Genomic DNA, 25096 nt, shown 5'->3' with positions numbered 1-25096 from the left:
AAATCATGCTTCAGGCAAACATTCCTTACTAGTACCAATTATTTACAAACCATCCAATCACAGATGACATTGCAAAAAGTATCACATAACGACAAGCCCACCTTTCAGTTGTCCAGCCCACCATCATTTACACGGAAAGGCCCAACATTCTTGCTCGAACAGGCCGGACAAGCCCATAATAAAATACCTCAACCCAAACCATGAATAGGCCATAAAGGAAGGAACAGAAACAGATGAGAAGCAAGATAGAAGGGTGTGCGCATGTACCATAAACTCAGCAATGTCCTGCTCTTTGATCTCTATCTTGACCAGCTGCCGAACAAGAAACTGGCTCAACAAGTTTAGCTTCGGGCAATGGAATCAGTTTGGCTCAGGTCACACAGAAGTCAGCTAAAGGTGTACGTATCCCAAGGACTCGTTCGGCCGTAGTCATCGGCCTATGTGAGGGCAACCACAAAATGGCTGCCGTACACAAAATGGAACTCGAAGGTTCAGAACAAAAGCCCTAATTTCATGGTGAATCCATTACTCGAGCATGACGAAAACACTCGTTCATACTACACTCGTCATTTGCGGTCCGCGGTTACCAAAATCGCCACAATACGACGACCTTTATGAAGCGGGTTCAGAATCACGGAACCTCAAGAGGTGGCCGTCAGCATGAGGGCATAGAGTTTGGTAACCAATTTCTGAGGAGTGGGAGACGAGTATAGGAAGTCGAGAGTGGTCATCGAGGGATGGGGCTGGGGGAAGGTAGGATGCAGTTCCCTACAAATGTCCCGTAACTGATAAAAAAGTAAAGTATCCATGGGACCAGAGACAGCAGCGGGAGAGTAGAACCTGCTCCCCGGATAGAGGTCCGCTACTGTCGCCAGCCCAGGTGGGGTGTCATGTTTAGCAATGCCGGAGGGCTGGAGCAGGGGGAAAGCAGGATGCCGAACAATCAGCATCGTTTTTGCCGATAGCATCGGAGCACCAGGCATACGGCATAGTCCCTCCCAGGCCCAGCACAAGGTTTCGACCGTCTCTATTTCAGTGCGTGGGAGTTTGGCTGGGGCAAACAGGGCAGTGACTAGAGGCCACGGAGCTGCAAGATCAGCTTCGACCGCCACATGGGGCAGAAAAGGAATAGGATGAATCCAGAAGTGCAAGAAACTGGCCTGAGCACATAATGCATTAAGCTTAAAAAGAGGGGCGTCCAGGCCACCACACGACATCGGGAGGGTAAGAGTGTCATATGCGATCCTGGGTTGTCTTCCTGCCCAGGTTAGAGAGATAATCAGCGAACGAATCCTATGAAAAAAGTGGGTTGTGAGGGGGACAGGGACGTTCAGGAAAAGATACAGGAATTTCGAGAGGACAACCAACTTAGCAATGGCTATATGACCGGTCAGAGATAGGGGCAACCGGTTCCATTGGGGTATCTTGGACTCAAGCCAGTCCTCCGCACAACCAAAGTTAGCCCTCCAAAGTTCTTCCACGTCCCTGCTAAGCCAGACACCCAAATAGCGAGTGGGACCAGACGAAAGGATAGTCCAGAGTAAAGGGCATAGTGGCTTCAGTAAGAGAAAAGAGGACTGACTTACTCCAGTTCACCTGGATACCAGAGTATCCACCGAACCGTATGATCTCGCGTACCAGGGGGCTGAGATTTTCCTGGGAGTGACGGACATATAAAGTAATATCGTCCGCGTACATGGAGACCTAGAGGGCACGGGCTGCAAAGCCAATGCCCCTCTGAGTGTGTTGTTGTCAAAGTCTAGCCACGAGGGGCTCCATTGCGATGGCAAAGAGCATGGACGAGAGCGGGCACCCTTGGCGGTTCCCCCGATAGGGATGGGATCGGATATTTGTCCGTAAATCCGAAGACGGGTGGAGGGGAGAGTCTATAGGAGTAATATTTTGCGTATGAATACTGGGCTGAAGCCAAGGCGTGGAAGGAGAATGAATAGGAAGTGCCACTCCAGGGTATCGATGGCCATGGTGGCGTCAAGAAGAACAGCCACTGTGGGGAGAGCTGGATTAATCTGATGGAGGACGGAAAAGATGGTCCGAAGATTGCGTGAGGTGGCGTGCCCAGGGATGAAGCCAGACTGATCTGGCCGAGCAATGAGTGGCATGAGAAAAAGGCGGCGCAAGGCAAGTAGCTTTGCGAAGATTTTATTGTCCGTATTAATAAGGGACAAGGGGCGGTAGTAGTCACGGCATTTAGGGAGTTTGTCCAGCTTGAGGAGGAGCGTTAACATAGCCTCACAGAGCGATGGTGGGAGGAGACCACTTTCGAAAGAGCCATTCTACATAGCGGCCAGGTGTGGTACCAAAAGTGGGGCAAAGGTCTTGTAGACTGTAACGGGTAGACCGTCCAAACCAGGGGCCTTGTCGCCAGGCATACTATTGATGGCTGCAAGTATTACCTCCTTAGAGAAGGGCTTGTCATGGAATTCACAATGATAGTTATCAAGCCATAGGAGCTCGAGGGTGTTAAAATATTGGTTAAAGACCTCATGCAAGGGGTTGAAGCCCGCAGTATAAAGTTGTGTGTAATACCCTGTGAATCGCCCCTTGATTTCCTCAGGGGAGGTAGTTCAGTAGGGCCACCATCCCAAAGCGCCGTGATGTAGAATGCAGCACGAGGAGGGTGGAGAAGGTTGGCCAGAGTTTTACCGGGCCAGTCGCCCTCACCAAAGCAGCATGCTATGGCCTCTCTGACGAGGAATGAGAGCTCTCTGTTGGCCTCCTCTGCAAATTCTGAGTATTTCTCGCGAAATCAAGCGAGAGTATCAGAGCTGGGGTGGAGAGCATGGGCAGAATCCAAAGACATGATTTCCGATTCTAGTTGATATAGAGTGCTGCGAATGGAGCGTAAAATCCCTGACTGTTTAGAGATGCATATGCCGCGACAACCTTAAAACCCTCCCAAAGTGTGGCAGGAGAATCCACAGAGCCCTCGTTAAGCTCAAAATAGTTAGTGATCGCGGTCTGGACTTCGTCACAGTAGACAGAATCTCGAAGTGCATTCGGGGGGAGCCGCCAGTTGAAAGTCCGCCGAGGGGATTGGGGTAAAAGAAGGTTAAGCTGTACCAGCGCATGATCAGAAAGGGTGTGCCATATGATCAACGGAGATAAGCCAGGAAAGGATATCTGGATTGGTGATGCAGAGATCCAGATGGGACCAACAGCTGCAAGTTCCAGTGACGCAAGTGCCCTCGCGGGTATCAGTGCGCATGTGGCGCCAGGCATCGTTCAGGGAGATTTCGGCAAGGATGGAGCTAAGGAAAGCCACGGAGTGAGGGTCTGAAGCATGAGTGCCGGAACCGTCCAAGACTGTGGAGAGTGTCACATTAAAGTCCCCCCCCAGAGGAGAGCAGCAGGGCCTAGGGACGAGATGTGGTGCCAGATTTGCGCAAAAAAATCCAGGTAATCCGTGTTAGGGTCATATACTGCAGTAATTGTTAAAGGTTGGACCTGCAGGGAGCCATGGAGAATCACGTAGTGCCCTTCGGGGTCAGTAAGTACCTGGGATGTTTTCCAAGGGAGTCCCCTGTGTATCGGAATGGACACCCCCCGGGAGTAGTTGGAGTAGAAAGAGGAGTGTGATTCTCCCCAGTGTCGGGAATGTAGTCTGTTGGCAGTTGCAGGTAGCAGGTGGGTTTCTTGTAACAGACAGATGTCCACTTTGTACAGAAGGAGGTGGGCGTGGATCAGTTGGGCTTTACGGAGGTCATTTAGACTGCGGATATTCCATGTCCAAAATACAGTGTCTGTCATGCCGTAGTAGTGAAGGGAAGAGAGGAACGCAGTGTGGTCAGGTGCTTAGAGTGGGAGCGCATGGTGGTGCAAAGCAAGAAAAGGATGAGCAGTTAAGCAATGTAGGGGATGCACATGGTCCGGCAAACACTTGCATAAGCAGGGAGCCTGGCACTAAGGGAGGAGCATTTGCCACAGGATGGAGGATGGCAGTCGGTGTCGCACCCAAGAGCACGACCTTCGGAGTGTGTGCCATGCAATGCACCAAAGCAGTGCAGAGAGTATGTGTAACGTGGTGTGATGCAAGCAATATGTCAATGGAATATCCAAATATAAAAAACAGCATTGCCTCAGGAGGAGGCTGAACATCTCAGATAACCCCCCACCCAAGCTTACCCCACACACACATTGAAGTGCAGCAACATAGGACGTGCAAAATAACAACATAGTGCATACGGTCGAAAACAAAAGCGCCTCAGAAGGAGGATGCGAATATTTAATACCCACCCTCCCTCCGCCCACTCCAACCCCCCAAACAGGTTGAGAAACCACCCACAGCCACTCCGGGGAACCGCAACTTGGGAAGGAGGGGATCAATAGCAAAAGTGGGAATCATCCTGCGGAGGCGTGGCGTCACACAGCGTAGTCCCCTGCCCAATAGGGCAGGGTGGCCAAGCCAGATGTGGAAGCAGACTGCAGGATATATCTCATCCTAAGAAGGTGAACAGATAAGCCAGGCCCCTAGACATAGCGTGAACAGATAATGGGTAACCCAATAAACCCTTGTAGATTTGGGCAATGAGTAGTTCAAAACATGAAAGCTACAAGGGATTTAATTCATTCACTGAGTAATATAAGTTTGGTGGTATAAGTCAATGAAGTTAGTTCAAAGGAATCTAACTGATTAATATTCCTATGATATCAGCTAAATTTATACAAAACAATCAATGTTAACAGAAGAAGCAAGAACACACGGGCAAGTGAACAGGTCTGAAATTCATTTTTTTATATAAAGAAGTTAATCAAAAAGTTAGTTCATGGGGAATCAGAAACAGAAAATGGGCACAGTGAAGTTATGAATGAATGTACGCAGAGGTCAACAAATCAATACATAACAAATCATCAACTACTATTATTTGGAAAAAGGGTAACCAAGTCAAACAATGAACAAAGGTATACTCTTGAAGCAAGATTTAAAGCTTAAGGAGATGATGATAAGGTCGACAGTTCGGTCTCCAATGCTGTTGTCTATGAGACCATCATCAGGACTGATATTAGGCACAAAGTGGCCCCCTAAACAAAAACAATATAATAAAATAAAATTAGTAAATTGCACAACTCTCGATTCAAACGAATTATATCAAACTGCCAGGAAATCCAACCTCACAACTAGAGAAAAAATCCTTGATCTGACAAAAACTGGACTTGCTGGAGGGTGGCTGAGTGAGAGAGAAGCTGCATTTCTTATAAACAAAACACCTACAGTCCCGGCAATTTACATACTGCCCAAGTTTCATAAAGACCAGACATGTCCTCCTGGCCGGCCTATTGTGTCCGGGTGTAATTCCATCCTCAAACCCCTGGCACAATATGTTGATTTTTTTCATTTGTCCCTTTGCCACTGAAAATGAACACTACATTAGGTACACCACTGCAGTTATTAATGTGGTTGACAATCTTCCCTTTGACAATACGATTGAGCTCTTGGTGTCAATGGACATCGAGAGCCTCTATACAAACATTCCCCAAACTGATGTCATCTCAATTCTCGAGAATTTATTGGAGAGTAGACCCAGACCCCATGCAGTTCCTACTGATTTCATTATAGACTGTACTCAAATTCCTCTATGTGAAAACTTCTTTATTTGTGAGAAAACCTTCTTTAAACAACAAAGAGGAGTAGCTATGGGTGCAATTTTTGCGCTGGATATTGCAAATATTTATGTGTCTGTTTTTGAGGACCTTTTTGTCCGAAATGTCATCAATCCTTTTGCAGCCAACCTTCGCTGTTGGCTGCGATATATTGATGACATTTTTTTTATTTGGCGAGGCTCACAGGAGAGCCTCTTGGAATTCCATCAATGGATAAATACCAGAAATAGGAATTTACAGTTCACTCTTGTTCACAACCAGAACAGCATGGACTTTTTAGACATTTCTATTAAAGTTGGTGAGGATAACAAACTATACACCACACTTTTCACTAAACCAACGGCAAGGAACACACTCCTTAAATATAACAGTCACCACCCCCAGGCGCTGAGAGATGGGCTTCCGTTTGGACAGTTCCTCCATTTGCGGAGGAACTGCTCCAGACGGATAGACTATTTTAATGAGGCCAAACAACTCCAAGCCAAACTCCGCGCCCGTGGATACCCTAACAGACTTCTCAAACACTCTCTTAATCGAGCGTGGTACAACGATCGTGAGGCACTGTTGCAGGCTAGGACCAAGACACCTGTTTCCAAACTAGTGTGTGTTACGACCTCTGGCACAGCTACCAACTCCATCAAAAAATTGATTCTCAAACATTGGACATTACTCATTGACTTACCAGAACTCTCTGAGAAGCCGATGTTTGCCTTTAAAAGAGGCTCTAATCTTAGAGATAAGCTAGTACATGCCTACAAAAAACACTGATATAAACCTTATTGATAACATGCGGCAACTCAGCTCCATTACTGGACATTATAAGTGCAATCATTGTGCAGCATGTTCAACTACGAACAACTTAAAAAGCTTTCCAATGAAGGACAAAACCATTACTCTAAAAGGATTTTCAAATTGCAACACGACGAATGTCGTTTACTGCATCCAATGCCCGTGTGGTTTGAGATATTTTGGTAAGACCACACAAACAATCAAAAAACGCATTCTCCAACACCAATCAAGAATTCGTTGTCGCACCGAGAATGCTCCTTTGGTTGACCATTTCACTCTTAAAAATCATACTGAGAGGGACCTTCTTTGGTGGGTTGTTGAAATTGTTAAACCAACTATCAGGCAATCCAATGTGGATCGCATTTTGACAATTAAGGAACAACGTTGGATTTGTTTCACTGACTTAGTCAAAAATGGGCGGAATTCCAGCACAGAGTGGCAAACCCTAGCCTATCTCACCTAAAGACACACATTTTCAGGTGATTGCTATATTGTGGACATACCTTTGGCCAACTGTTATCCAGCTTCCATGAGCCATTTGTCCTTCAGTACATTGTCATCTGAACGAGTATATCTAGACCCTGTTTTTCTTCTAAATATATATGTTAGTTAGGAACTGTTGTCCGTTGAATCAGCCCTTACCTTGTTTGTATACTTACGAATATACCATGGTTAATTGCACTAATTGGGATTGGTTCTGCTAATGCTTGTATAATCATATTTTTTGCCTCTGTATGTTTTGACTTTTCTTCACAGACATTTCAGTTCATGCATCAACATTTGCTGATTTATATTGGTCAGACTTACATTTGCGGCCTAAACGATAAAAAGAAAAGGGGGATTACCGCTCAGATACTTACATCAATGAAAGTAGATTTATTATGTTTACAAGAAACCCACATTGCTTGGAACAATAGGGGCTGGTTGAAAGACCTGGGGTTAGAGCTGGTTTGCTGTACACGACAAGGTACCACCACCAGGGGGGTGGCAGTTCTGAAAAGGTATGGATGGGGGGAATGTAAACGGGTGAAAGAGAATCCATGCGGTGGCTGGGTGATTGTGGAATTGTGGTTAGATGGTCGGGTTGTAACCATATGCTCTATTTACGGCCCTAAACTTGATGATCCTTGTATGCTGCACAACCTTACTATTGAACTAGCTCAATGGCCCTCACCCCTGATCCTTTGTGGGGACTTAAATCTCCATTTACCTGGGAAGGTAGATATAACTAGCGACTACTATTATACAGGGAAAAAGGGACAAACTTTTAAAGCAACAAAGGGGCTAGTACAGGACTTTGGGCTTGTAGATGTTTGGTGTATGAAAGGGAATGGAGCACCAGGAAACACCTATTATTCTGTACCACATCGAAAACATGTCTTCTTAGATTACTTCTTTGTGACGGCTGACTTTGCAATTTCTGCCAGGATTGATATCCAGCCTAAAATAATCTCGGATCACAACCCGATTTTATTAGAGTTAGAAACTGGCTATAGATCTCCCTTGAGACCCTGGTAGTTCGAATGTAAATTATTGGTGGACCCCGATTTTTGCGAACAGATGTCCAAGTGGATATCAGATTTCTTTAAGATTAATCGTAGGTCTGCATCTGTCCAAATGGTTTGGGATGCTTTCAAAGCAGGCGGTCTCAGAGAAACCCTGAGCTATTCAATTAACAAACAATTAAGATTACGGTCTGCACTGACTGAGGAGATAAATAAACTTCGATTTTTAGAAAACAAATTTATGACTGAGCTTAGTAACAGCCATGATACTGAACAAACTTCTTAAGAACTTGCAGTATCCAAAATGAAAATTTATCAACATTTTGCTTCGAAATTAGCTGCTCAAATCCAAACATACAGATCTGAAATCTAATAAGCAGGAGAAAACTCTGGTCGAGTTTTAGCCAAAAAAACTCCATCAAAAGGAAGTGTCCAATAGGATTAACAGCATTCAGGGCGAGCAAGGCCGACTCTGCTCTAACCCAGTTGAAGTACTGGAAGTCTTCCACAGCTTCTACAGCAGCTTATATACTGACAAGGTTACTCAGGTGAGTGCAGATAACGTTATCGAGTTCTGAAGACTTTGAAATCATTAAACTTATACCTGATGATATGTTAGAATTAGAAGCTGATATTACATGGGACGAGGTAGAAGCTGCTTTAAATTCTCTTTCAACAGGAAAGGTGGTGGGTCCATAATGGATCCCGCTAGAATTTTATCAAATTTTTCGTTCTGTGCGAAGAGTGGACCTTATGACAACTCTTTTAGCCGCACAAAAGGGTAATGCACCTCTATCCTGGCAGAAATCAATTATTACGGTGTTTTTAAAGAAAGGTAAACAAGCTTCACTTCCATCTTCCTACAGACCTATCTCCCTAATTGAATCTATTAAAAAATCCTGGCCGTACGATTATCTAAAATCATTGGTACTCTTGTTTCACAATATCAGCATGGTTTTATCCCTGGTCGAGACACTGCGGATCATGTACGACGAATAATTGCACTGATAGACTGGGCACAGGCATCTAATTCTAACCTTGGCATAACCCTGTTTTTGTGCCGAGAAGGCATTCAACGGGGTTTCTTGGCCCTTTACGTGGGAAGTATTAAGATTAAAGGGCTTCGGCCCTGCAAAGCTTCAAGCAATAAAATCTCTATCTTTTGCCAGTTGCTTGTGTTCGGATATCGGGGCGAGAGTCTGACTCGTTTATAATCAATTGCAGTACTCAGCAGGGGTGTCAGTGCTCGCCGCTGTTATTTGCTTTATATCTTGATTTGTTTTTGTAAAAAATAAATTGCACCACAGACATCAAACCCATTCATGTACAGCAAATGGATTATAGAGCCCTAGCGTACACAGATGACATTGTCATAGTTTCCAGCGACATTGTCACTGCTTTACCAGCAATAGAGTCCCTGGCCACTAATTTTGGGCTTTTCTCGGGCTAAAAGCTTAATATTTCTAAAACCCAGTTATCGGTAATAGGGGAAGAACCTCCTCCAATTATTCCAACTGTTTCTGAATTTACTTATCTAGGCATTAAAATCTCTTGCCTATTAATAAGATACCTGCGCGAAATATGGAACCAGTTCTTACTAAATTGAATACCACTTAGGAGAGGCTTGACCATTTGCATTTATCCTTGTATGGGAGATCAAACATTTTAAAAATGCTCGTACTTCCCAAACTACTTTACATGTTCAGAACAATCCCCCTAGAATTTCGGATTTCTTGCTTTCAAAAATTAGAGCGCATTAGCTCTAGGTTTTTATGGGGTTATAGATGCCAGAGAAGGGCTTATAGGCAGATGGTCTTGCCCAAAAATCGTGGTGGCTGGGGTATTCCTTATTTTTTGTTTTATTATTGGGCATCTGTTCTGCAATTTATAAGTCCATTAGTAGTGGTTGAGGGCGCTGAAATTTTGGTTTGTCATAGTTCAGTAATATTTACGTTGGGTCTGGGGGAGAAGGCTAATGGGTGTCTTGTTAAAATCCTAGAGCCTAGTTATTTAAAAAAAACTAAATTCAAGTTCATTGAATCTGCTTATCGTATCTGGAGACAAGTTAAGCGCCATCTGGGGATCCCCAACCTTAGCGCTTATACTCCCTTCTCTGCCGCCGGGCTGCTGCCTTTGATCTTCTGTGATCAAATCTCTTTTAGATGGTGCTTAAAGGGAATTGTTACACTCTGAGATCTATGTAAGGCAGGCCAGCTTTGATCATGTACTGAGCTCCAAACTTAATATGGCCTTCCTAAGCACGATTTTTACAAGTACCTTCAGATCCGGAGTTTTTTAATTTCTTTAGATCCCGGGCGAGAAAATCAATTGAGAACAATTCCGCTTATTGAGAAACTGGGTAAAGCTTCCATAGGTCATCGGTATACTCTGCTGATGGTACTCCCTGATGATATACAGGCTTTTCAAAACAAGTGGGCTCTAAAGCTTGCGCAAGGAGGGATTAACATGCTAGTCTCATTAAGTCTTGCAAATTAGGTTTTGTTGACAGGGATGATGCGAAGCCAGCATTATATGGCTATTCACGACCTGTATTATACACCAAAAAAGATCTCTAACTGGGCCACATCTGCTGGGACTAAATGTAACAGGTGTGAGTTGTTTGCTGCAGACACAGTTCATATGTTTTTCTCTTTCCCGAAATTAGCCGAACTTTTCTTGTCCATAGAGCATTTTTTTGGATTCCCTGTTGTGAGTAACAACTTACATCACAGCAGAACTTGTGCTGTTTGGGCTGAGCTCTGACATTGCTACACACACGCGCAAGCTTGTATCACGAAGGAGTGGATCAACCCTGAAGCTCCATCTTTTTTGACCTGGCGGGCAAGATTATTATCAATGTATAACCTGGAAATGGCTATTTATAAGACCAAGGGGAGGAGAAAAAGGGCAATGGGAGTTAAAATCTAGAGACCCATTACGGACTGGATTTAAAAGATATCTTTGTTTTATTACAGTAGTATCTTTCCTTGCTTATTCTTCAATCACTGTATTTGTGGCTTTGTCCTTTTTTTATATTTAGGTTTCTGCTTTCTTTCTGGTATATATAACTGTATATAACTGCTGTTCTTGATTTTTTTCTTGTATAGTTTTTGTTTGTTTATATCTGATTGTTGATGTATTTATTCTTTGCAAAAAAGGGAAATGACCAATAATCTTTTTTACCAGAATTCGATGCGGAGATTGAGAAGTGTTTCTTAGTGGTACAAACTGTAAGAGTGCTTTAAGTGGATCACTCATATGCCAGGACATATTGCTGCACGGGGCTCGTTATGGTTCTGTAGCGGACCTGTCCTGCCATCTGAAGGGTTCCCCGGCTGCAGTGATTACTCCAGCATTCGGGCTACTTTCAAATGGGAGTTACCTGATGCTGAACGATCAAGGCTGCTGTGGAATGCTACCAGGCATTGCATATCTGGTACCCGTCAGCTCCAAGGTTACTTGTTGTATGCAAGTATTGTTTCCACTCATACATACAGTCAGGGACGCGCCGTTATGGCCTTCACTGAATGTTTCTTTCATACATTTTGATGCTCTTAGCAGAATGAAAGCCATGCTTCGAACGCAAAACGTGCCCTTAACCTACACCAGAGAAACCTTTGATCTTCAAATAGCAAGAACCTCAGCTGAGATACAGGCACTCAAATGTACAAACTGCCCCATTCATCTCGCAGAAATTATGGGTCGGATCTTTAATATGTCTGATACGAGTGGTATTGTACACCTATTTAAGACAATAGGGTCTGGACTGTTAAGCACCTTTCAGTGAGTCCTCGGAGTTATCCGATATTTTATACACTCTGTCTTTTGAAGCATTTTCGGAGGTCTTCCGCTTATCCTGGAAAGGTATGAAGTGCCTTGAAGGGAATTTATTTATACAAATAATTTTTTTAAGTGATTTAAAGAAACTTATGAAGACAATTCAATGGTCCTCTAGTGAAATCAATTCTAAATGTAACTATCTGTTAATCTAGATAAGGAGTACACACTGTTATACAACATAAAACAAACATAAAAGAACAAAACACTAGACGGGTGTATAGAAAAATGAATTTATCTTTCAATTAAAAAGGTAATCAATTTGAAATACAAATATATATATACACAGGAGTACAGGTACATTGATCTTAAATAGATATATGACTCTGTGGGTCCAGATGGCACCTTTCCTAGTTCCCAGTTAGAAGAATGAAAAAGGAAAAAGGCGCTGGACGACGTTTCGGTCTCCTAAAAGTTAATCTGTGAGACCATCTTCAGGACTGTTGACAATTATATTTGGAATAACCTATCGGTTGACTAGTGCAACTTTCAGAAAATTAGCGTCGCAGGGCGCATCAGCACAGGACAAACTATCTGGCCTGTTGGGAGTTTAGTTGCCTTTAATTACATGGGACTGTTGTGCCCACATGGGTGATCAATTTAATTGATGCGGTACAATCTGCACAATGACCGTAGTTGCAGTATATATTTCACAACTACCGGAGCTTTGGATGATGCGGCGTCGATTCTGATACAGCTACGTAGGAGATTGCAAATAATCTGTGGATCGTCACTCCTTTCGACACTAAGGGCCACAAATCAAATAAGGTCTTTGAGCCCTCCTCTGCATATAAAAACACGGTCAAGTCCGGTTGTGGTGAATTAAATCAAACGCCACATTTTGTGGATATACACTGCAACTACGGTCATTGTGCAGATCGTACCGCATCAATTAAATTGATCACCCATGTGGGCACAACGGTCCCATGTAATTAAAGGCAACTAAACTCCCAAAAGGCCAGATAGTGTGTCCTGTGCAGATACGCCCTGCGACGCTAATATTCTGAAAGTTGCACTAGTCAACCGGTAGGTTATTACAAATATAATTGTCAACAGACCTGAAGATGGTCTCACAGATTAACTTTTAGGAGACCGAAACGTCCACAAGCGCCTTTTTCCTTTTTCCTTTTTCTAACTGGGAACTAGGAAAGGTGCCATCTGGACCCACAGTCATATATCTATTTAAGATCAATGTACCTATAGTCCTGTGTATATATATATTTGTATTTCAAATTGATTACCTTTTTAATTGAAAGATAAATTCAAGATTTTTCTATACACCGGTCTAGTGTTTTGTTCTTTTATATTTGTTTTATGTTGTATAACAGTGTGCACTCCTTATCTAGATTAACAGATAGTTACATTTAGAATTGATTTCACTAGAGGACCATTAAACTGTCTTCATAAGTTTCTTTAAATCACTTTCAAAAGTTATTTGTATAAATAAATTCCCTTGAAGGCACTTCATACCTTTCCATATATTTACCCAAGCCCTCAAGGGTATTTTGGGTTGCTCACTAATATAAATCTTCCGCTTATCCTGGCATTAATTGCAGGAATCCTGATTGTCCCATTACTGCTACTCAATGGACGGCCCAATCACCAAAGAGATGACACAAGCGCTCCTGGAGCGGAAATACCGTGATCGCTTGGTGCAACATCTGGGCATACCTCACCTGCGGGAACTGAGAGCCTCTTGGTTCGTGTCATTTTGACCAGTCTGGATGGACTGCATCTTACCTGTTCTTCGATGCCTGTTCTGCGGAGAAGAATGTGTGTGGGATCTCTGACACTTTCATCAGCTACGCCTTCGGACATGGATGCTATGCTGCACCCCATAAAAGCCCATGCTCTGTGTTGTCCCCAGCATATTCCTATACTGATGGCTGCATTCCTTGAGAACCCACAGGTGCCGTTTGCTCCTGCTGGGTTAGGTGTTGCCTCCTCCACAGGCACTCTGGTATCAACTACCGCACAAGCTGCCCTAGCACCGGCAGTTGGCAGTACGTAATATCATCTATGTGTGATTGACATACGATGCGAGGTGTTAGACTTGTCATCTGCAGTAGCAAACACCGATATTGTTGCATCTCCCAGCCAGGACACTCAATCTAAAATTGGCTCATCTTTTGCTGGGAAAGAATTTGGCTTCTTCTTTTTCTCATAAATAAACAAACAACATTTGGAACATTTCCTACATTGACACTTTCACTGAAAAAGACATGGCCCGCTTCTGCTTGTAGTAAAGCAACTTCTATGAATGGACAAATTGAACTTTTCGCCCGAGTGGCAATTCAAACATCAACCTTTTACATTTTCTAAAGACTAATTTAAAATGATTTAATACTTTTTTTTTATAAATCATTTTATTAAACATACATCGGTTTCAATAAACAATACAGAGGTATCAATCAAATTTTTTTATAAATCATTTTATTAAACATACATCGGTTTCATAAACAATACAGAGGTATCAATCAAATTATACATTGTAGAGAGGCACAGGAGGAGACTTTTCATATCATTGCATTGTATAAGAGGGGAATGCTACGGGATTAGGGAGTCATCTTGTTCAGCACATCGGGGTGGCACACACATCTCTCCACGGTATGTATTCTAGGGACTCCATATACAGGACCACTTTTTGGGGCATCCCCTGGCCGAGTACACCGTTTTCTCTCTATACATACACAAATCAAGGTCTCTTACCCAGGCTTCACGTGTGGGCGATTGGGCTGCTCCCCATAATTGTGCGATGTTTATTTTAGCAATCATGAACCCTAGTGTAACCCACTGCATCTGATGAGTGTTCAGGTCCGTGGGTTTCCATATATTCAAGAGGCACCTACGCACCTCTGGGCGAAGTTGGACCTGTAGCCTTGCGTTGATTGTGTCATGGACCTTGCTCCAGTAGGAGCTGATATAGTTACACTCCCAGATGATATGCATGAATGTCCCCATATGGCCACAGCGCCACTTACATTCTCCTTTATCGGATCTTCCCATAAGCACCAATTGGGGCCCAGTGATATATAGTCTATGGAAGATTTTAAGCTGCACCAACTTGAAGCGCCCTGGAATGGCAACCCTCTAGGGGAGGACACAGCCTTTTGCCAGTCCTCGTCATCTATTTCAACCCCATCTCGCCCCTACTTCTCCCGCAGTGATTGGAGGGGATCTGCCATTTTATTGATTAGTTTCTTGTATATTAAGGAGATAGTTTTTTCAGGCAGATGAGCATCTAAAATTCTGTCCTCTAAGTGTGAGGCTTTGGGAAGTGAGGTCCGCTTAAGAAGATGAGACAGGAGTGAATGCAAGATCTGTGTATATCGGAAACATTTGGTGCCTGCCAGCTTGTATTCAGTCTGTAGTGTGTGGAAGGATTTGACCCCTCCCTCTCCCCAAATGGGAAATGCCAATAAGGTCCCACCTATTGAATCCCTTTGACTTCCATAGACTGTTCAGCTTCCCAGAATCCCAAAGCGGGGTGGCCAAAGTCATTTTCTGTCCCCATCCGAGAGAATTAGTGGCGTCATGCCAAATGCGGACGTCATGATTGGTGGGGCCCGTCAAGGTGTTCCTGTTCGGTCGTGAATATAATGCCCTGTTATAGTTGCTTCCTGGAAGATGCCATCTATCCATGGCTTAGCCGGGATCATCAATACAGCTGTATGTTCCATGATTGATGGCCGCTAAATGTGCAGCCCAGGAATATTTTTTAATATCTGGGAGGCTAATGACCCCATCGTACCAGTTTAGTGTCAATTTATTAAGGGCGCTGCAACGTTTGCCATCCCACAACAAGTCCCTCTGGAGATGTTCAACTTCTTTAAAGTAGTGTGTCGGTACAGGTTCTAGAGTGTTCTGTAATACATAGAGGAACCTACGCAAAGACATCATTTTGAATAGGGCGGCTCTGCCCAGGAGTAAGAGGGGGGTGAGTCCCTCGTGGGATGGGTGGATCCCCCCTGGAGAGCGAACAATAGGGACTTATTCCAGTTGACCGTAAAACCAGAGAATCGGCCAAACACAGCTAGACTATCCAATACTACTTTGAGCGATTTCGTGGGGTAAGCCAAATAGAGCAAAATGTCATCCGCATAAAGCGAGATGCGATCTTCTAATTCTGGGGACCATCGCAGACCTTTTATCATAGGATCCCGTTGGATCCAGGCTGCCAATGGTTCCAGGGCAAGGTCGAAGAGAAGTGGTGAAAGTGGGCAACCCTGATGGGTGCCTTGACCAAGTAGGAATGTCACTGATAATTTATTGTTGACCACCACTTGGGCCAAGGGCTCCTGGTATAAGACTAGTACCCATTGAATGTATTTCGGGCCAAAACTCATCTTGGCCAGGACCGCCCAAAGTATTGCCATTCAATAGTGTCAAAAGCCATGGTTGCATCTAAGGATACAATCACAGTTGGTCCTTGGATAGTGTGTGGCCTATCCAAAACTCTGTGGACTCTGCGAAGGTTCAAAGCTGTATTTCTGTGTGGCATGAAGCCGGATTGATCGGTGTGATTGGCTAGAAGTTTGGACAGGATTTTAGGCTTGACGTTTAGAAGAGAAATTGGCCTGTAGGAGGTGCAGTCAGTCTTTGGTTTTCCCTCTTTATGTATGGTGAATATGGTGGCTATGCTCTGCTCCTGGGGCAGTATTCTGATTTCTCTGGATTCTTCAAACATGGTTTTTAGATAAGGTGCAAGTTTATCTGGTTGCAATTTGTATAACTCAATTGGGATGCCATTGGAACCAAGGGCTTTCCCTGAATCTAAGGAACGGATTGCTTGAGCTATCTATTTTGTTGTTAAGTCACTATCCATGAAATCTCGGTCTTCTGAGGAGGGGCTGGGGAGCTTAATGTCTCACAACAATTCCTGAGGGTCCTCTTCAGAGCATGTGGTGACTATCTTGTAGACGGTCTGGAACTGGCTGGCGAATCGGTCAACTATGTCTTGTGGTTCAGTGAGAACGACGTCCCCATCAACCCGGAGTTCTGGGACCAGTCAGCTTACCCATTTGCTCCTGTCTAGCCATGCTGGGAGTTTCCCTGCTTTATCTCCCAGGTCATAAACCTTATCCTGTCGCTCCCTACCCAGTGTAGTGGCCTTGTCCATAACTAGAGCTTTGTAGTCGTGTTTCAGGCTCACTAGATTGCCCTGCAACCTATAAATTTCAGCCTCAATGTCTAGGACCTCTTTTTGTGGATCTTTCTTCATTCCAGTAATTAATGATAAAGCCTGACCCCGAATTACAGTCTTGAATGCTTCTCATAAGGACTGGGAGGAGGACACGGACCGCACATTGTAGGAAAATAAATTGTCTGTGGCTTTGATAAGGGTTTTGCGGATTGTCAGATCACGTAGGTACCAAGAGTTAATCAGCGCTATCCTTCCCACTTTGGTCTGTTTAAGGACTATGTGGACCCATACTGGGGAGTGGTCGGATATGCCCCTAGCTAGGTGCTTCATTTTTTGGATGTAGGGGGCTTGTTCCGCAGGTACCAAACAGTAGTACAGGTGGGAGAGTCTATAGTGCGCCTCAGAATGAAAAAGTGTGTGGGTAGACAGCCGAAGAGGATGGGGCGGCCTGGCACAGAGGGCAGACAGCCTGTAGGTAGGGAGGGGCAGCCTGGCACAGAGAGTAGACAGCCTGAGGGGAGGGGCGGCCTGGCACAGAGGGTAGACAGCCTGAGGGAGGGTCAGCCGGCATAGAGGGTAGACAGCTGGAGGAGAGGGAGGGGTAGCCTGGCACAGATGGTAGACAGCCTGAGAGAGGTGCGGCCTAGCACCGAGGAAAGGCAGCCAATGGAAAGGGATGGCCTGGCACAGAGGGTAGACAGCTGGTGGAGAGGGAGGGGCGGCCTGGTACCGAGGGCAGTTGGCCAGTGGAGAGGGAGGGGCATTCTGGCAGAGTGAGTAGACAGCCTAAAGAAGGGGTGGCCTGGCACAGAGGGTAGAAAGCTGGTGGAAAGGGAGGGGCGGTTTGGCAGTGAGAGTAACTGTTCTATAAGTAGTTTCACCTACTACCATGCTACTCTCCTGCCTTATGCAATTTACTTTGCTCTATTGTAAAGTGCGCCGACACCTCTGGGTAAAGTTTGCGTTATATAGCAACCCATAAATGAATAAAGAGAGAGAACACAACCTGGGAGGAGCGAGGCACGGAGTGTAGACTGTCGAGGCCAGCCTGCGTGAGTCTGGTACAGAGGGCACAGCAGTGACCTCAGACACTGTTATTCCCCTTGACACGCAGGACTGAAGCACGTGCATCGGTCAAGAGGAACTTGATCATAAACAACTGCGCATTGCAAGGTATGATGAATCACAAGTGCTCATACGTGGAACATGACATATGTGTAGTAAAGGCCACTTACAACTGCGCATTACAACTTGTCACAGTTGTGCATGCACGTAGAAAAGACATTCTTCTTATAGCAGTTCTTGTGGGAGTATCGGATTTTGTCACGGAGTATAGACTGTATGGACAGCCTTGCAGAGAGGGCGCAGCCTCTAAAGAGTCTAACCTAGCGTGGATACAACCTGGGCCATAAATACAGTTTTTTCCAGACATGGGAATTCTATGGCAGGACAGGAAGTGAGAATTACGCATATCTTTCTTCACTCTTTATTAATAGCAAGTTCAAAGGTAAAAGTAAAAGCAACACAGCAACAATACTACAACTCCCATGAACCACAGGGAGTAACCATGGTCACCAATAGTCCAATCCATTAACCACATGGCTGCTGGCAGTTTTCCCGTCCTGTGCTGAAAATTCAGGATGTCAGTTATTCATGACGAGCTCAGCTCGTCATCAGCACAAGACACCCGTGGGTGATGACGAGCTGAGCTCGTCATCAGCATCGAAAGGGTTAAGACTCAGATAGTGTATATAACACAACACATCGCAGGCCTTCCTCTTTCTTCACTGCACGATGTCAGTTAAGTCGCCTTTAGATTCCTTCCTGACTATAGTTAGAGGGATAGTGGGCATTTCTGGTGAGGGTTATTGATTTTACTGCTTATTAAAAAAAATGATTGTCTTTCTACATGAGATTTCGCTCCGCTTTGTTTTGGATACTGCCTCATTGCTTCAGGCTCCACGCGCAGTAGGTAAAGTGCCCAAGCGGGTCGAGCTAGTACGGCACTGGTGCGCTACGTGGCACTCTTTCGCGCCTCCCACTTTCACGCCTCCCAACCCATTCATCGCACCGTGGAGCAGCCCTGTCAGCGTTCAGGCAGCACGTACCGCTGAAGAGAGGTGAAGTGTACTCCCGCTGTGTGCCTCCTCTCTCCAACCCTCACCCGACACCACAGAGGCGGTAAGACAAACAGGGCTAAGCCCAATTAAAACTTTTGTGTGGTGACACACAGCAAGTGCAGTAGGCAGGCAGCGTACACCCCTGAAATTGGTTACTGCCTGGGACACCACTTCTGAGCACCAGTGAGGGGTCTGCCCATTTATATACCTTAGGACGAATTGGTGCTCTTACCCTTAAAGAAGATGTAATCCTATAGGGAACACGACTATGCATCCTCATGTGCCTATGAGGAGGTTTGGCCCCCCAACGCCGCCCTCCTGAAGAGATGGATAAGTTCTTTCCCCAAGCCATTTCTCAAGCGCTTCCCCTCTGCCAAACTAACGGCCCATGTATACAGGGGTATACTGCAGGACAGTGGGGCTGGGTCCAGTGGGGTGCCCTCAGTCCCCACACGCAAGGCCAGCAAGCGTAACACGGGGCACCTGGAAGGCTTTAGTCGTTTCAATGAGAGATGACTTTGTAATGGATTTCAATCCCAAAGAGGGGTTCCCCGATATGAGGGTGAATTTGAGGATGACGAAGCCTCCTCCGATGAGGCACAAGACTCAGGCAGATTCTGGCACCCATATTCAACCTGTTCAGACTCTGCTGAGGGAGACAATGCCCCTAGTGACATGTTCAACCCAGACGGGATCTATCAACCACACTCCGCAGAGTGGGTCCCGGAGCAGAAAGTGGAGGTGTGTGTAGCGAGCAAGATCCGCCAGCCTCTCAGTAAAGAAGTTAGGGCAAGCCTAAGGGTGGAATGCCCCAGACCTTCCCTTCGCTATAAGGTGACAGCGACCCCAGAGATAACTCCCTAATGATGCACCTTCTTCGCCAAGTACATGAGGCACAGGCACCATCCAGCGATCAACGACTTGCTTTGCCGCCGCCTCGAACCGGAGCCCGACAAGAACCAGACTCCCAGACATCTACCAGCCCGATCCACAGCCCCTGCAAAGCTGAGACGAGTGGAGGCGACCTGAGAGGTGGGACCGGACCTCTTGGAAAGTCCACGAGAAGCTGACTGCGCAGCACCTGAGGCACCCTCACCGCTGTGCTTGGGGTCTTGAGAAGCCCTACCACCGAGCTACATTTGCACCAAGGACCAGCCCCCCAGCTCTCACGAGATCTGCGTGGGGCCCTTTTGCTTTGTTCCACTCGACGCGCCTTCCCGGTTGCTAGCCCGCTGGCTAGTGGCCATTTGGGCGACCAAACTACAACTTTCCACGCTGGTCTGGTTGCTCCAGACTGGCCCTTGCTGCTCCTAAAAGCAGCAACCCCTCTGACCTTGCTGGTCGGAGAGAGAAGCCTTCTTTGTTTCCTGCGTGGCTTGCATTATCTTGCATTAGCCAAGGCCTGTTTGCTCCGATCAAGAAGCCGACACCGCCATCAACTAGAGCCTTCGTGGTCCACGTGGCTGAAAAGAAAAGCTTCACGACATCACCTGTTTGCACCAGACAACGCCTGGTTCCTTCCTGGTTCCACGCCGGTCACTGGCTAGTGACTTTGAACACTGTCCCCTCTGCTTTCAGGTCTTCATCACTTCAGATCCACCCTTGGATCCACCGGAACTCTTCACATCAGGTCGCCTGCAGCATCAACACTCCAAGGCTCCATCTGAACTCCTGCAGAATCCCGACACACTTTGGCACCACTGCACCCGCTTCCTGCGGATGAGGTAACGCAAGCACTCCGGTGCTCCCGAGTAGTTCCACTCTCCTAGTGTCCAGATTCCAAAGGGTTAAGTTCTAGACTGACCGGAAGACTTCCTACCTTTAACTTTAAAACGTTTACGCATTCATTGATTTCAATGATAACTGCTTCTAACTTTGCGCACTGCAAACCAGATCCCGTGGGGCTCCTAGTTCCTAACCTTAGTTAGATCCTCGTAGCCCCAGCGATTCCCAAGGCCCTAGGCCTTACGTCCTTTCGACTTGTGGTACTTATACCACTTCTTTAGTATATGGTTTTAGGGGCCACCCGGGCCTATCCATATTTTGTGCAACTTTGTATACTTATCAATTGAATTGTTTTAACGTGTTTGCTTCTGTGCTCATAAAGAGTTCAGGGGGCCATTTGTAGTAAATAAATACATATATATTTTCAATATATATCCTGTGTGGCGTCCTTTCACTTGTTGTTCAAGGGGTTACATATGGTAATACAGCCGGCTTCACATGCCAAAAGAGTTTAGCCTAAGACTGCTTTGTCCATGCTACCAATAGGATAGCTGGTCTATAAGGTTGACTTACAACCAATCACCATAAGGGTTGTTTGGAATGATACAAGGTGGTCACTAGAACTAGTGAACATCATATATCAGGCCAACTTCTCAAAGTCTCTGCTTCCCCTCTGCAAAATAAAATTTCTCCCCAGACCTGGGAAGATCATTTCTACAATCTTTATTCAGTAACTCCATTTAATGAGCCAGACACTGTGCTGAGGACTGTGTAAACAGACAACTCTATAACCAAACGTGGCAGTTTGCTTAACCTGGCCGACATCCTCAGCTCTGGATGCAATAACCAGAGGTAGAGCTCCAGGATTAGACAGCATTGCAGCATATATCCTTTGTCTAGAAAGAGATTAATTGTCTTAGTATAACCTTTTCTTAACTAATGCCATTATCAGTGGTGCCCCGGTACCAGACTCTTGGAAGGGAGCGGACGTCGTCCCGTTATATAAGAAGGGGGATAGATTCCATCCAGCCAATTACAGGCTTATCAGCTCGATCAACTGTGCGGAGAAAATTTCTGCCCAATTGCTCTTGAGCAAGATTGAGGAATGGACTGCTGCTATGGCCAACGTATCTTCCTTTCAGACAGGCTTCAGGTAGAAGATATCCACGATTATGCCCAGGTTCGCTGGAGAATCCAGGGCCAGGTGACTGAACGATTTCCTATCAATTAAGGTGTTCACCAAGGCTGTGCCCTGGCACCCACCCAGTTTTCTTTATATCTTAATGTTGTTCATTATCTGCCCTCAATTGATGCACCATACCTGGCAGGCACAAAACAAACAAGTTACTTAACTTCGGTAATGATGCATCTGTAAGAGACATATATTAGTTATAGATTCCTGATCTTACAATTACCCCCAGGCGTCAGACTGGATCCAAAGAAATTTTTTCTTAGCAGTACCCCTGCGTGTCGGTAGGTGGCATCGGCCGACTCCGCGTCCGTCATCGGAGATGTGGTCGCCGGGATGACGCCGCGGTGTCTACTTAGACACCGGTCCTGAGCGCTAACCACAGTTTTGACACAACGTTCAATGCCAGAAGCGCAGACCCATGCCAGACACTGGCCATTGGTGCAGAAAACTAGGGACCTGCAAGGGAATCCCTATCCCTACAAGTCAGTGTGCAGAATGGGGAGGATGGGTGGGGCGGTAAGGCATCTATAACTAATATATGTCTCTTACAGATACATCATTACCGAAGGTAACTAGTTCATCTGAAAGAGACTATTAGTTATAGATTACATACCCTAGAATAGATACCCCAGCAATTCCAACCCCGTAGGAGAGTCTGCAAACTAAGTTCACACCAAGAAGTCCTGGAGAACAGAATGGCCGAAAAAGCCATCTCTCCGGACTTGGCTGTCCAGGCAGTAATGCACAGTAAATTTGTGCAGGGATGCCCACATGGCTGTGTGGCAGATGTCAACCAGCGGAACTCCACGTCCCAAAGCAGTAGTGGCTGCCCTTGCCCTGGTTGAGTGGGTGCGCAGTCCTTCTGGAGGTTTCATTTTAGCCAAAGAATAACAGATCTTAATGCATAGGACGACCCATCGAGAGATGGTATCTTTGTGCACTGCCCGACCTTTCTTGGTGCACACATGATCCGTAAAGAGTTGATCGTCCACCCGGAAGTCATTAGTGCGGTCAATGTAGATAGACAGCGCACGTTTTGGGTCCTGACAGTGGAATCTCCCCCTCCTCTTTGGAAGGGTGCAGGGGTGGGAAGAAGGTAGGCAATGCGATGGTGAGACCTATGTGGAAAGAGGCAATCACTTTGGGCAGAAAAGAGGGCTTATATGGAGGACTACTTTGTCCGGATGGACAGCAAGAAAGGGAGGTCTGGAAGATGAGCCTGAAGATCACTCACCCTGTGAGCAGAGGTGATGGCAAGCAAAAAAGCAATCTTCCAATGAGGCAAAGTGGACGATTATATAGGGGCTCAAAGGGAGCACACATAAGATAAGTGAGGAAAAGATTCAAGTTCCACTGGGGCATTACGAAAGGAGAAGGAGGAAAGAGAGGAGTAATGCACTTCAGAAATCTGATAACAATAGGATCGATGGCCATGCTCAAGAGCTCGGGGTACCAGACTCTTCGTGCCCAGTCAGGAGCCACAAGAATGACTTGGGACCTGTCGCGTTTGATCTTCTTCAGCAATCTTGGCAGAAGTGGTACAGGCACAACTCCACTCGCGACGGAAAGGGTAGACGATTGAGAGCCGCCTTGGAAACTCTAACACGCAGAACTGCTGACATTGCGTGCTCTCTCGAATAGATCTAACCAAGGCTCTCTCCACTGCTGAAAGAGACCTTGCACCACCTTTGAGCGAAGATGCCATTTGTGATCCATGAGGCACTGAGTTTGTCCATCCTGGCGTTCAGTGAACCTGCTAGTTGTTGAACCACCAGAGATATGGCCTGATGTTCCAGCCATGTCCAAAGGCGAAGCGCCTCTTGACATAGGGTCCACAACCTCACACTGTCCTGTTTCTTGCAGTACCACATGGTGGTGGTGTTGTACGTGAACACCTGCACAACTCTTCCTTTAACAGAAGGAAGGAATGCCTTCAGTGCAAGATGAATCGCCCAGAGCTCCAGAAGGTTGATGTGGTGCCTGGACTCCGCCGGAGACCAGATGTCTCTGATCTCCGCCTCTCCCATATGGCCGGCCCATCCCAGGAGTGAAGCATACGTCACTACTGTGAACTCAGGTTGAGGAAGGGAGAGGGATCTGCCGTTGACCCAATCCTGGTTCATGAGCCATCACTGCAACTGACTTGCAGTCCCCTCCGAGATCTGAACGTCAACGGAAAGATTCCCCTGGTGCTGCGCCCACTGGACCTTCAGGTCCCACTGCAGAGCCCGTATATGCCATCTGGCATGATCCACCAGCTGGATGCAGGAGGCCATGAGGTCCAGCAACCTCAAGGTCATTCTCACAGAAAACCGGGATGGATGCTGAAACTTCAGTATCCTAGTCTGAATATCCTGGACTCGCTGCTCCGGAGGATAGACCCAAAACTTCAAAGGACTTATGGGAGGGAATCAGGTGCGACTTTTGCACGTTAACTGTGAACCCCAGCAAATGCAGGAAGTCCGCTGTAGTCTGGAGGTGGGAGACGACAGCCTCAGCGAGCCTGCCTTCAACAGCCAGTCATCGAGATAGGGGAAGACTGGAACCCCTGATCTGCGCACATGAGCTGCGACCACCGCCATCACTTTCGTGAACACCCTAGGGGCGCTAGTAAGGCCAAAGGGGAGTGTGGTAATCTGAAAAAGCTTGTGGCCTACCATGAACCGTAGCTAGCGCCAGTGGGCAGGCAAGACGGGGATGTGAAAGTAAGCGTCCTGCAAGTCCAACGCTACCATCAAATCTCCAGGGTCGAGAGCAGACAAGACCTGAGCCAAGGTTAACATCTTGAACTTCTCCTTCCGGAGAAACCGGTTGATGTCCCTGAGGTCTAAGATAGGACGCAGGCCTTTGTCCTTCTTGGGTACCAAGAAGTAATGGGAATAGCAACCACGACCTACTTCTGGCACAGGGAAGCATGTATCTCTTCTGGAATGGGATGGGAAGGCAATATGGGAGACAGAGATTAGGGAACCCTCGTCAGCGGCAGATACCCAACTCCACATCAAGCTGTTGGAGTTGCGAGCATTTCACTTGGCGGTGAAGGTCTTCCGGCCCACCATCACAGGAGGGCTGGAGCAGCTTCTCACAGATAAGACAGTCAATGGCGATGGTCTCATCAGGAGTCACACTTGAACTTGTTTGACAGCGAGCCCAGGATTCATTGGTT

The 25096-nt window shown here is 46.1% G+C and overlaps 1 long non-coding RNA gene across 1 annotated transcript in view; it reads right to left on the bottom strand.

The window, feature by feature from the left end:
* Positions 1-4962: 4962 nt before the first annotated feature.
* LOC147738117 (uncharacterized) overlaps positions 4963-25096 on the bottom strand; it is an 85412-nt gene continuing 65278 nt past the window's right edge. The window contains exon 5 of the long non-coding RNA XR_015307461.1: positions 4963-5040. This is a non-coding gene — a long non-coding RNA (uncharacterized LOC147738117). The remainder of the gene's footprint in view (positions 5041-25096) is intronic.

The sequence above is a fragment of the Lissotriton vulgaris genome, chromosome 1_1 (assembly GCF_964263255.1).
Source record: "Lissotriton vulgaris chromosome 1_1, aLisVul1.2, whole genome shotgun sequence".
NCBI lineage: Eukaryota > Metazoa > Chordata > Amphibia > Caudata > Salamandridae > Lissotriton > Lissotriton vulgaris.
This window is presented reverse-complemented; position numbering and strand designations above follow the sequence as displayed.